Below are 12,475 nucleotides of genomic sequence, written 5' to 3' on the forward strand. Positions count from 1 at the left end.
GAATGGCTGTCAAGAAGTTTTATCCTTCATACTTTTCTTAATTTAAAGACACTTCATGTCTCAGAAATTTTGAAATAGGACACAATAGGAATTTTTCTTATCGTATCTTAATGTATTTTAGATTCGGTTGGACACAATTACCCTGGAGAGGGCATGGTACAGTTCAGACCTGCTTTAAATAGGATCAGATAACTAGGTAGGAAAAAATACCTTCCTTCTGTCAATCCTTGTCTGTAGCCACTTTCTACCCCATAAAATAATGAGGCATATCACCACAAGTGTAGAACAGATGGATAAAATAAAATAGCAATTTCTGTTTAGTGATTAGTGCCTTCTTTTATTGCAAAATGCTTGGATTTTTTTGTCTCTTAACCAACTCTAATTTCCTTCGCCAAGCTTGCAGGATCCATTCATTTTAACGGGACATAAGCCACCCGAGAGCTGTGAAGTTGAAGAGGTTACAGAATTTAATCACCTTGTTTACATTATTCATCCTTTTAATTTTTAGCAGCCTACATTTTTTCTGTCATTCTCTCAGGGCATTATTGGCAGCTGCAAAGCTTTTCCAGATGAAGCTGCCAAACCTGAGCTTTCAAAAGGTCTTCCTTCACAGCTCAGGATGGATGCTGCTCTGGTCTTACTGAAGGAGGCTCTAGATTAAAACTGTTTTAAGCTGTAATGGGGTTGAACTCACTGTGAAATTAGGATATCTCCTTGTTTTCTGGTGGCTCTGCATGGAACATAACTCAGGTGCTTCCTTCCTGGTTCTTAGACCTCCAGTTCTGTGGATGTCCCTGCCTCCTGTGGAAGCTCTCTCCAGAGCCCACATTCCTTTCTTGTCATGCTGCAGCTCTCTTGGACTGGCAGTGACTGTCACTGCCATGCTGGTTTTTCCCTGGAGTCAAAAGTTATTCTTTATCCTTCATTTGTAACACAGCCAACTTCCATGGCAGAGAAGTTGTCGGGAGGCCAAGGACAGGAGAGAGCACGCTCACCAGTGTGACATGAAGGGAGCTCATGGGAAGGGATAAAGAGCCCCTTTTTGACTCCAGAAAGTATAACAAGAAACTAAGCAAAAAAAAAAGAACCAAGAAAGCTTTGGAGAAAGTTAGAAGAATTATTCTCTAAAAGAAGAATTCCAGTCTCTGGGGCAGAGATTTGGGATTTTGCAGTGCGTAGTCCGTGGCTGTCAAAAGCGTGACTGTTGGTGAAGTAATGACCATCTGAGGAGCAACCTTCTAGCACTTCAAGCTATAAAAGCTGCAGATGTCAGGGGTATCTTAAAGGGAAATAGCTTTAAGAATGAAGTGTTTGAAGAAATCTTGTTGAGACGTACCATGCTGAAGATAAATCAATGCAATCATTCCTGGAAAGCCTGGCTGACAAATTTCCCTATCGCATAGTTTGTGGGGATAGCATAAAATATTTCCTGCCTTACTCATGCAAACATTCCTGGTAATGTCAGTAAAACCCAGACTGAATCTCAGAAGAACAAAAATAGGATTCAGCCAAGAGTTTTCTAGTGCTCATGAAAATTCCCCAGGAATCAGAAGGAAAATTAGAGCTACTTTAAAGCAGCATAAAATATAAGAGGTAATACGAGCTGTGGACTTTTCAGGGGAGTTTCAAGTTTGATAGAAAAGGTGTCGTTCTGATTAGATTCACTACCTGCAGCATGCAATTTCTACATAGTGCAGTGAATTAGGTTGGATAGGTTTTTCTCCATATAATGAAAACAGCTTCCCAGAATACAAAAATGACACACACAGGAGTACAGAATCCAGTAACTGAAAAATTATGTGCCTGCTTCTCACTTGTGTGAAGCTGATTTAACTTGACTCTTTATTTACCAACCTTTTAAGATCTTCAGCAAGAGCTGATACAGTTGCATATCCCAGACCATAAATACATAGACAGGGGAGGAGGAGAGGTTCTGCTCCAAAACTCTAAACTACTCAGCAGATAGCATGGTTCTTCTGTAAAATTTCTCTCTTCCAACCAGTGGTGGGTGAATAAATGCAACACTTAAGCAAATGGGCCAGGCCCCATTTATTCCATTTAGGGAACACGACTACCTGCAGAGATTGGATGTGCACTTCCACTGCTGAATGTATTATTCTTTCAGAATAAAGCAAGTTCAATTCACAGAGTTATCTGTCCTGTAAAAGCCTGATGCTGCTACAATGCAAGCTGCCAGCAGTTCCCGGCAGCAAGTTGGATGGGAAGAGCTGAGGGAAAGGCTGGAATGATCCGGTCTCCGAAGAAGGAGAGCAAAGAGAGACCATCTGGTGGTGGGGAACTGTGACCCCATCCACTAGAAACCACATACAGGGAGACACTTCCCAGCACTTGCAGCCACATCCTTTCCAAGGAGATCAGCAGTTCTCATTTTGGACTTCCTTTAGGACTTCAGTAAGCACCAAGACTTTTCTTCCAATCCACTGATGAGTCAAATGCAGAAACAGAAAATGTTTCAGGACCCCTTGGGAGTGCTTGTTGGCTATCTGAGTAAAGACACAGAATTATATAGCTGCGGGTGTTGTGAACTTTCTTGGATCAGTTTTATTTTATTAGGCATATGTAAACTTGTATCATGCTGGTTGCCTGCCCTAAGCCACACAGTAAGAATTAAAAAGTAGGAAAGAAAAAAAAAAAGTGGCTTTCAGGGTGCAATTTTCAGGGGTAATTATTTTGGTCACGTCAAGAAAATTATTTTTTTTTTAACATGAGGATGAAAATAAGACAGCAGATTTCCCTTTGGCATCTTTCTGTGCTTCTGCTGCAGCAATGAAGTTAACATGTCACATCTGCTGTGCATCCTAATGAGAGAAAACAGCCAGGATCTTTACCCAATTCATCCAAAAGCAGGAGATTTGAGATGCTTGTTTCTATAACCCTAGAAGTGAAGTCATTATTATGGTTTAGGTATGTGACTAGTATTTACACTCTAGACCTTTACTCTGTACCTACAACCAGGCCACACAATTTATTTTTCTTTTTTTGCCCTTCCAATGTCTATAATAATTTTTTTCTTACTTTTCTTTTTGTTACTAGGACTGCCAGCCTGGTAACAAAAAAATAATATATACCACACGGGCACGTGTATTTACATCGAAGGCAAGATCAAGACAGGAAATAAAACTGGAATAAGAAATTAGTCAATGAAATGAAAAAAGTGTCTCAAGTTGCAAAAACTCTTTCTAAGAAGTGGTACTAGTTTGAGTTGTAAAACTCTCAGACTAATATCCTTGGCTTTTGATAAAAGGAATCTATACCCCAGATATTTTAAACCTAGGTGAAAAAACGAAGTTTTGACTCAGTCCTGATCACAGATTCTAAAATGGTCGTTGAGCCAAATCCAGACACCAAGAAGAACTAGAACTATGATGCCAAATTTCTGTTTCTAGCCTAAAATGTTATACATAGCATGCCAAAAGTATGTCTAGAAAAACTAACCTGTCTGAGGTTAAAAATGCTTTCCCTGATTTACAATGTTTGGTTAAAAATGTATTTAGGCCGATGACAAGCAAAGCAGGGTGCAATTTAATTTGAAAAGAAATTAATCTAATGCTGTAAAACTCACTGAGAAAAGTCAGATTCATAAAAGGTAAAGAGAAATGCTGACAAACAGTAACTACCACAGTGCTAGCGAGTAAAATGGCATTAAATAATGTGCATAATTTGTGAGGTATTCTGTTTATAATTGACACCAGAAACATGTGTACTTTGCAAATTCTAATCATGGCAATCACTGCCAGATCAGCAAAGGTTATATATAACTTCATCTGCATAAAGCAACTCCAGTGGGCTTCATCTCATCAAAAATTAATTAATTTACAGATTGAGCCCTACATTCAAACACCTGTATTTGAGTGTCTATCTTACCCTGGATACAAGTGAGGTGCTACAGTGAGTTGAACTCCGTATCTAGAACAGCTTTTCATCAGATTTTTAGACCTAGGGAGGGAGCAAGCGCAGTTGCCCAAATGGGTCTTTCTGGGTAGGAAATCTTTGCTCTGTTTAGACATTTTCATTTATTCTACATGGCTGCAGTCACTCCTTTAGAAAGTCACAGGTCAGATCTGCCAGCCCTGAGCAGTGGATGCTGTGAGTGCACTGGGGCACCTCATTTGGTACGAGCTGTCCACTGGATCTCACTTTTTGTTTACTGTGGCTACTAGAGGCTCAATTCAGTTGCCTTAGTAGGGCTGGCCTGAAAATAGGTCATGTCAGAGGACTGAAGTTTTCAAGAAAATCTACTGAAGTATGGCAGATATGGGTCAGGCTTTATGTTAGACCTTATGCTGTGATAGGCAGGCGACAGGCAAACTAAGTATCTGACATAAGGCATCTTAAAAGGCAGCAAGTGCTAAGCCAGAGCAACTGAGTGGAGCTGCTGATTTTCATGGATTGTAAAAGGAACACAAGAGTCTGAATCTGGAACTGAATTTCTGGATGAGTCCTCTGCTTATCTCAACTCCCTCTGCAGTCAGCAGGGAGAGGTGCTCCCAGGGTCCCTTGCCTTAGGAGTTTGTTTCAGTGTGAAAGGAACCTTTCTGCAGAAAAACCTCAGCCACTGTATTGATTTAGAGAGAGCACCTATAGGAAAAACTTCCAGGAAAACAACAAAGGGGAGATGAGAAAAAAGCCATCTATATTGTGTATTATTTCAGCACATCAGCCTCTTCCCTTTTTATTGGTTTGGGTAAGATCTACTGAGTTCAAAGAAAAATCTTTAAGTTTTAATGAGAACAAATGTAGGTCCAAAGAGACTTCAATTGACTGAACTTAAAAGGAATTCTGTGTAATAATATGCCAGGTTGCTCTGCTTTTATAGCCCACCTGTTTTAAGTGAAATGCTTGGTGGGCTTGTTCAGTCAATGCACTGAATTTCTGGGCAATTTTAACAGAACCACATTTTGGTATTGAATCCTTTTGCCTTTGTGTCCTTATACAGGCTAAAGTATATGGAAAGTAAATCAGCCAGTTGTGTTCCCCTGCAGTCTCTTGCTGTAATTTTGAGAAATTCTGTGCAGAGAGATGAAAATTCTCCTGCATGTGCAGGTCTCACTCCAGAAGAGTCAGAGGAGTCAGAGTCAGAGTTAGAATCCTTTTTTTTTTTTTTCTTTTTTTTTTTTTTTTTTTTTCTTCCCTGTTGCCAATCTATAATAATCTATTTTTAAGACAAGGATGGCTCTACCCTTTAAGGCACTTTCAGGACAGCAACTTTTTTGCCACCATATGAAAATTGTTGTGGAGTGTGTTGCTATTAATTTTTTTTTTTTTTTTGCTTTTAAAAATAAAAACACACAAGCTAGTTTTGTGATTGCTACTGAGCCATATTTTGATTACATGCCACCCTTACAATAAGAACCATAGCAGGAAAGTGAAAGGATTTTCCCTCCTTTATTATTTATACACACACACACACAAAAGGAAAAAGACATTGCGTGAAATTACCTTCTCCACTTCTTTTCTTATGATAGAGATTTAAAAAAAAATTATTCCAGGTCTTCAGTATCTGAGCAGCTGGTCACTATAGACAGGGAAGTGTGTGTGTCTTTATTTACCTAAAATACACAATTTCTAGGTACCAGAAAGCAAATATAAAAGAAATCAGTATGTACTATTGTAGCAAATTAATCTAAATTGCTCTGCTAAGTTAACTTTCCTCTTTATGCCATATTAGATTTCTATTGATTTTACTGTAAAAATACTGTATGCCATCTGTATTTTAGTATTCCTCTGGACTCATCCTGACTCAGTTGTGAAGTATTTTGCTGTCACGAAGACCTCACACTGTTTGACTGAAGATGTTTCCAAAACAGTTCTTTAAGTGATTTATAGTTGTGCTATAGTCAGACTAGCTGAGAAGCACACATAGATGGTATCAGACACACAATATTTAATGCTATTTATCAAAAGGGAGTGTGACATCAGTGCACAGGTTAAGGGCTTTACAGTGATGTTCAGTAAGATTATCACTACAATGTACTGCGAAACTGAAACAGTATTCATGCTGAGGGCATAATTATTATGAGAATAAGATTGTGGTGTGCTAAAATATGAGTATAAGGGAATAAAAAGTAAAGGGAGTTAACAATAGGATCTGGCTGAAAATTGGCACTTTAGCTTCTAGGACAAGGAGAATTTTTATGCGGAGTAGATTCATGATTCATGATTCAGGTGAAACTTCCAATCAGACTGTAAATATTCTTTTTTACTCATCTGAATATGACAAAGGACTTCACTATAGGGGGCTGGGGGGAGGCAGCAGCTGAAATCAAAGCTTTCCTATTATTTTCTTTCCCACAGCGACCACCCAGTAACAAGAGCAAGTGGCCTTTCAGACTGCACCGTGTGCCAGGACAGGGCAAGCTGAGCTCTGCAGCATGAGCAAGGACCTGGTAATATTTGGTACCTGACACCCTGACACAGACCAAGCCGACTGTGCTGCTCTTGTGCTCAGCCATGTCCCCTCCTCTCTCAGAGTTGTTCCTGTGTTGGCGCAGTTTCCAGCAGTCACAGTTTGACCCCCTGACACAGAAACTGAAACAGAACCCAACTGTAAGATGATGGGAAGAAGAGCCACCCCGTGCCAGTTTGTCAGACCGCTGCCTACTACCTCAGCTGTTCCCCAGAAAGTGTGATTCCCTACCTTTTATCAAAAAAGCCCCTAAACAAGTTCATAGAATCATAGAATCATAGAATTGGCTGGGTTGGAAGGGACCTCAGAGATCATCAAGTCCAACCCTTGATCCACTACTGCTGCAGTTACCAGACCATGGCACTGAGTGCCACATCCAGTCTCTTTTTAAGTATCTCCAGGGATGGAGAATCCACCACTTCCCTGGGCAGCCCATTCCAATGTCTGATCACCCTCTCTGTAAAGAAATTCTTTCTAATGTCCAACCTAAACCTCCCCTGGCACAACTTGAGACCGTGTCCTCTTGTCTTGCTGAGGGTTGCCTGGGAAAAGAGACCGACCCCCCCCTGGCTACCCCCTCCTTTCAGGGAGTTGTAGAGAGTGATGAGGTCTCCCCTGAGCCTCCTCTTCTCCAGGCTGAACAGCCCCAGCTCCCTCAGCCTCTCCTCATAGGATCTGTGCTCGAGTCCTTTCATCAGCCTAGTTCTAAACATATACTTCTACAAACCTTATGGTTAACTAACTAACTTTTTATTTTTTGCAAAACATTAGAGCCCCAAATATTAGTGTTAAAGCCCCAATATCTACACTTTTCTCCCTGATTATTTGATTTGCAGTGATTTGAAGCAGTAAAGCTCCAAACCCTGTGCATTTCAGATTTAGCCCTCTGTTTTTCACTTGTTGAGGCATACAAACGAAGATTTAGGTAAACTTCTCCAGGATGCTCACAGCAAACTCTCCTATTCCTAGGACAGTGCTAGCAGGGTGCAAGGCTATGAGGAGAAAAGGAAGAAATGAGCCCATCACCCTGGGAAAGTAGTGCCTACTGATTCAAGGAGCAGTTGGCATGAAACACTCCTAACTTCTAAACAGTTTACATGAAAACAAACAAACAAACAAACAACAAAAAAACAGAGGGAAGGAAAGAAGGAAAGACAGGATTTCTGTTGTAAATTGACAGGAATGGCTGTATTTGGTTTCTGTTGATGAAATTTCTCCACAGAAAAGGGTAAGAAGGAATAAAGGAGGCTTTATGCCTTGTTACGGTAAAAGAAAACAGAGCATAACGGTGAAGATGAACATGTAAGAAAGCATCTCAAAACTTGAATGAATATTCAGGGACTTACAATTCAGCATTTTAGGTTTTTTGGGGAGAGATTGGATGTTTTGGTTTTTTGGTTATTTTTTGTTTGGTTGGTTGAATGGGCTGGGGGTTTTTTTTTTGTAATTGTGGATTTTTTTTTGTACATGGCTCAGCCATATATGAGTGTCTGAAACAGATTATACATCGTAGTCAGAAATGATAGCAACTCACTAGGGTGTTTTAAATGCAAATTAAAAATGATTGGAAGCAGACTAGATTCTGGATAACCATACCAGTAATGCGCTAGTAAGAGCAAGTTATTTTAACATGGGTCATACAAATCACATTTATATATACAATCCAAATGTTTCCTCTTCACTACATTGGCAGTGTGCAAAACACAATGCATTTGAGAATGCATTCCTGGAATAAAGGAGAATATGTTTACTACCAATAGACTTCACCAAAGAGAGATAACTTCCAGGTGACCTTGTGGACATGACATTAAAATTCAACTGGGACATGTAACAACTCAAAGTTTTAAAAAATACAAATGTAAAATTCCTTACATCATTCTACAATAATACATTTCAGAGAGACATTAAAATGTTAATATTAGGGTGCTGGCACTTACAGCAGTACTGGGTCGATGAAGAGGTGAATCTGATTTGATGAACTGGTGTGGTACATATGTGGTGTGAAAAATAAGGGTTTAAAATTGTAATTTATTGCTTTGTTGAGTGTATCTTTCAATTTAATAATGTTTGCTTGGGCTGTTTGTTGAGGTAGCACGTTGTATCCTGTTGTTTTGGGGTGTATGTTTAAACGTACATACAAGGAAGAAAAGTCAGAAAAATACGAGGAAGAGCCGACCGCGGGGGCCCGAGAAACAGGGACGTCACGGGACCATTCCCCTCAGCAACAGAACGAAGCCCGCGAAACCAGAACCAATGCTGGGAGGGCCTGCGAAACGAGAACCAATGATAAACTGATAAGAGACTAAGGGGAAGGGGCTTACGAAAAGTATAAAAGGACTGGTTTTACCTTATCGAACTTGCGAGCCGGTGGTGAAGGTGGTTGGCTCCTCGGCCGATTTGCGTATATCTCTCTCAATAAAAAGTTTTATTGTTGAAACATCGAGTCAGCGTTTTTAACATGTGATAAAAGGACTGTGTTCTCCCCCCCACGTTAAATTTACTGACTTTTGACCCATGAAAGAGCCTGGACATACAGTAGGGGAAAGCTGTGGCTCACTGCCCCACTCCGCGCCTTGGGGCGGTGATGGTGCCAGGCAGAGGGGCGGTTCCTGCTTGCCCCCTGAGTGGAAACTTCGGAGATGGAATCGAGCTGCCAAAAGAGCACAGATTCCCAAAAAAGAGCTACGCAATGCAGCCACAAAATATCCACACAAAATGGGATATGGGTATGAATGCTGATGCAAGAGCCACGGGGTGAAATGTAATGTGGTTACATTGAAAACAGAAAAATTGCCTCCTGAATCAGCAAAAGCCTGGCTCTCCATCGTCTCTGTTTACAGTATTTAAAGTGTATCAAACTTATTTCCATCAGCAAAACCCCCTCCACCCCAGCACCTCCTTTTCCCTGTTTACAATCTTTCAATGTATCAGGACTAATCTCATCAAAATGCTAATCAGAACGACTCCTGATAAGCTGCCAGACAGCTAATGCAAACGGGTAGCAGATACAAGAATTAAAGAATTCCAGAGAACCTGAATAGAAAGGGAAGACCTGCATTTACCAATTTGCAACCTCTGGCAATAATTGATGAGACGAAGGAAAAATTTACTATAGAAATTCATAGGAAAAAGGAGAAAAACAGAAGTGATCAGAAGGGAAGAGAAGCGAACAGAAGTGGAAGAGCTTCAAGCCCCAGCCAGAGCAGTGAGAAGGAGCAGTGACACCGGTGGCCAGGCGGCTCTTGGTGGCGATTTTCCTCCGAGGGTGAAAAGACCGCTAATTGCTCTCTTTCTTTTCTTAATAGCCCTTTCCCTGGGGTGATTAATTTGTTTAAAAAGCTGTTTTCCCTGCGTTTCTCTCCCACTATTAATTCCTTCCCAAGACTCCTTTCATCGTGGTGTCATTTTCCCTGACATAACCCGTTGTAATTCCTTCAAACCATAAACCTGGTTACTTTTGCAATTTGTAAGGTTTATATGAGCAGTGGCTTATATTTCCTCACAAACAAAATATAAAATATAGTATTAATAGTTACGGACCGTGACAACTGGATAACTGGTAACACACCAAATCTAAGAACCTAATTCTTGAATATTATTTCCTAAACCAGCGAGAATTCCAAAGAAAACATGAGGACACAACTTAAACCTTTTAATAAGGAACATAATGATCCAGAGTATGATAATTAGGTGTTCTGCCCTCAGGACCACGCAGGACCTGTGGTTCCACAACATGAAGTTTCTGGCAGCAATATTGGCTACAGGTATTCCCACTGCTAAATTTTCCTGAGTTCACTTGCATAGTTTCTTGAATGATAGACTGTGAGTTCTACCAGGGAGCCAATCAGTTAAAAATAAATTTTGGCAGGTTCTTAGGGTTTGGCTGGTTGATTTTTTTTTTTTTTTTTTTTTTTTTTTTTTTTTTTTTTTTTCCTAGTTCAGAGCAGATGCACAAAGTCTTGGGCTGGAGCACAGGGTCAGGATTTCACCCAGCCACTGCTGCCAATTCACACTTTCCATTATGAAATCTAGGAGCCTGTACATAAAAGGTTAATATTGCAAATTTGTGTCTAACTTGATGAAAATAAAGACATTGCATGAAATAAAGACATTAAAATTTGTAAAATACAATTATCCAGAAGCATTCTAAAGGTCTGAATGCCTTCATTGTCTCTTACCCACAAGCAACCACCTTGCATAATTAAATACGCAATTTTAGTCAATACTTGCTCATGGTTTACTGATCATAATTCTGACTGACTTTTACCAACCAAGTTAATTTTAAAAGGTAAGTTTTACATTCCAACTGCAAGAATATGTGTGGGAACTTCAAAAGCTAATTTTACAATACCAAGAAAATTTCCATGATTTAGACATTCCCCTTTCCTACCAGAGATGTTTCACTCTGTGGAAATGCTTTCTGTAGGCTGATGCTCTGCATGGAGTATCTGCATGGAACTGACCTCCTGCATCCCAGAGCTTGTTGCTGCCCAGCCTTTTTGGGATGCTGGACATGAGAAGAAAGGGCCAATAACCTCCTTAGAAACACTCTTTTGAAGAAGAAATTTGCTCAGGTTTAGTCAGAATTCCTGAAGTCATATTTAACATGAGAAAAATGCAATTTAAATAACTTGATTGCCTATTGATTCTGGATCTTTATAAGCTCTATGAGGGTTTCCTACTGCCATTTCATTGAAAAACTGTCAGCTGTCAGTGGGATTGCTTTTGTTCTAAATTTTGGCAGGTTCTTAGGGTTTGGCTGGTTGACTTAACACACAGAGGCAAACATCCTCTTATATATATTCAGAAGAGTTTATGATTACCTATCAAGGTGTTGGTTTTACCACAGCTTAAAACTGCTTTCTGACCATCAGAATTCACCTTCTCTTCTTTGTTAAGATATTTTGAAAAAATGTTGGGGTCAAACCACAGGTCTTGCCTGGTCATACGGTAAACACTGTTTTTTACTGAAATTAAATAAAATGTCTGATGCTTGGCTACTGACTTGCTACTTCCAGGTGGTACTCACAAGTACATTTACTGAGAAGTACTGATTTTCTAGCAAGAAGTTGAGTACTTTCTTGTCTCTTGCAATAGGCAAATGGAAAGTTTTAACTCTTTCCAAGACTCTTTATGTTTCTCTTATCTACATATTAATGCTACCCTAATTGTCTTCATTAATTATCACCTTTCAAGTACCCATTATCTTTGTAACTTTGTTAAGATAAGGAATAGCCTTTTGCTAGGAATTTTAAATATGAGTTCAGAGGTACACTGAAGTGTATAGATCAGTGCCCAATACATTTTGATAAATTATTTATTATTTATTGCAATAATTAATAATTAACTCAGACAAGCAGAAGAGACAATCTACCAATGCAGAATTTATGCTAAATAGGTGGTATAGCAAATAAGAAGTACTAATTAAACCCCTCTGAAATGCAACGTGATGCAGATGCAAAATAAAGCAGACCCAATGCATAGGAGGGAACAGATGGAATTCTTGCATCACAGAACAAATCACCATGGGAAACATCTGGAAATTATCAGGAAAAAAATAAACTGAAGAGGTCCCCTTAAAACCTGAGTTTGATAATCAGAATTCGTGGGTAAAAGAAGCTGGAAAACAAAGGTACCACAGGTATTGTGAAGAGAAATGAGTATAACTGGGAAAAAAAGAGAGGATATGACAATATTTGATAGTTGCTATGTTTGGGATGGGTTATAGTGTTCTTAAGGAGAGTTGAACAATGCAGGGATTATATTACATCTCTGAAGAATACGGCAAAAGACTGGTGTTTACAAGGGTTAATTCAACATGTTCTAAGACATGAAAACACATAGAGCAGGCAGAACAGTGGGAGTTCAAAAGTGTAGAGCTCTTCTATTTGAATATCTGGGTATCATAAGTATCTGTACATGGCAAACTGAATTTATGTAGAGATGTGTGTCAGCTGCCTGTGCCATGCAGGAAACACATCCATGCCTGTCGGGCTCTTTGCAGGGCCGAGTGTTGCAGCCGGTCAGAAGGAATCACTTCCTGAAGAC

The sequence above is a fragment of the Heliangelus exortis genome, chromosome 1 (assembly GCF_036169615.1).
Source record: "Heliangelus exortis chromosome 1, bHelExo1.hap1, whole genome shotgun sequence".
Classification (NCBI taxonomy): domain Eukaryota; kingdom Metazoa; phylum Chordata; class Aves; order Apodiformes; family Trochilidae; genus Heliangelus; species Heliangelus exortis.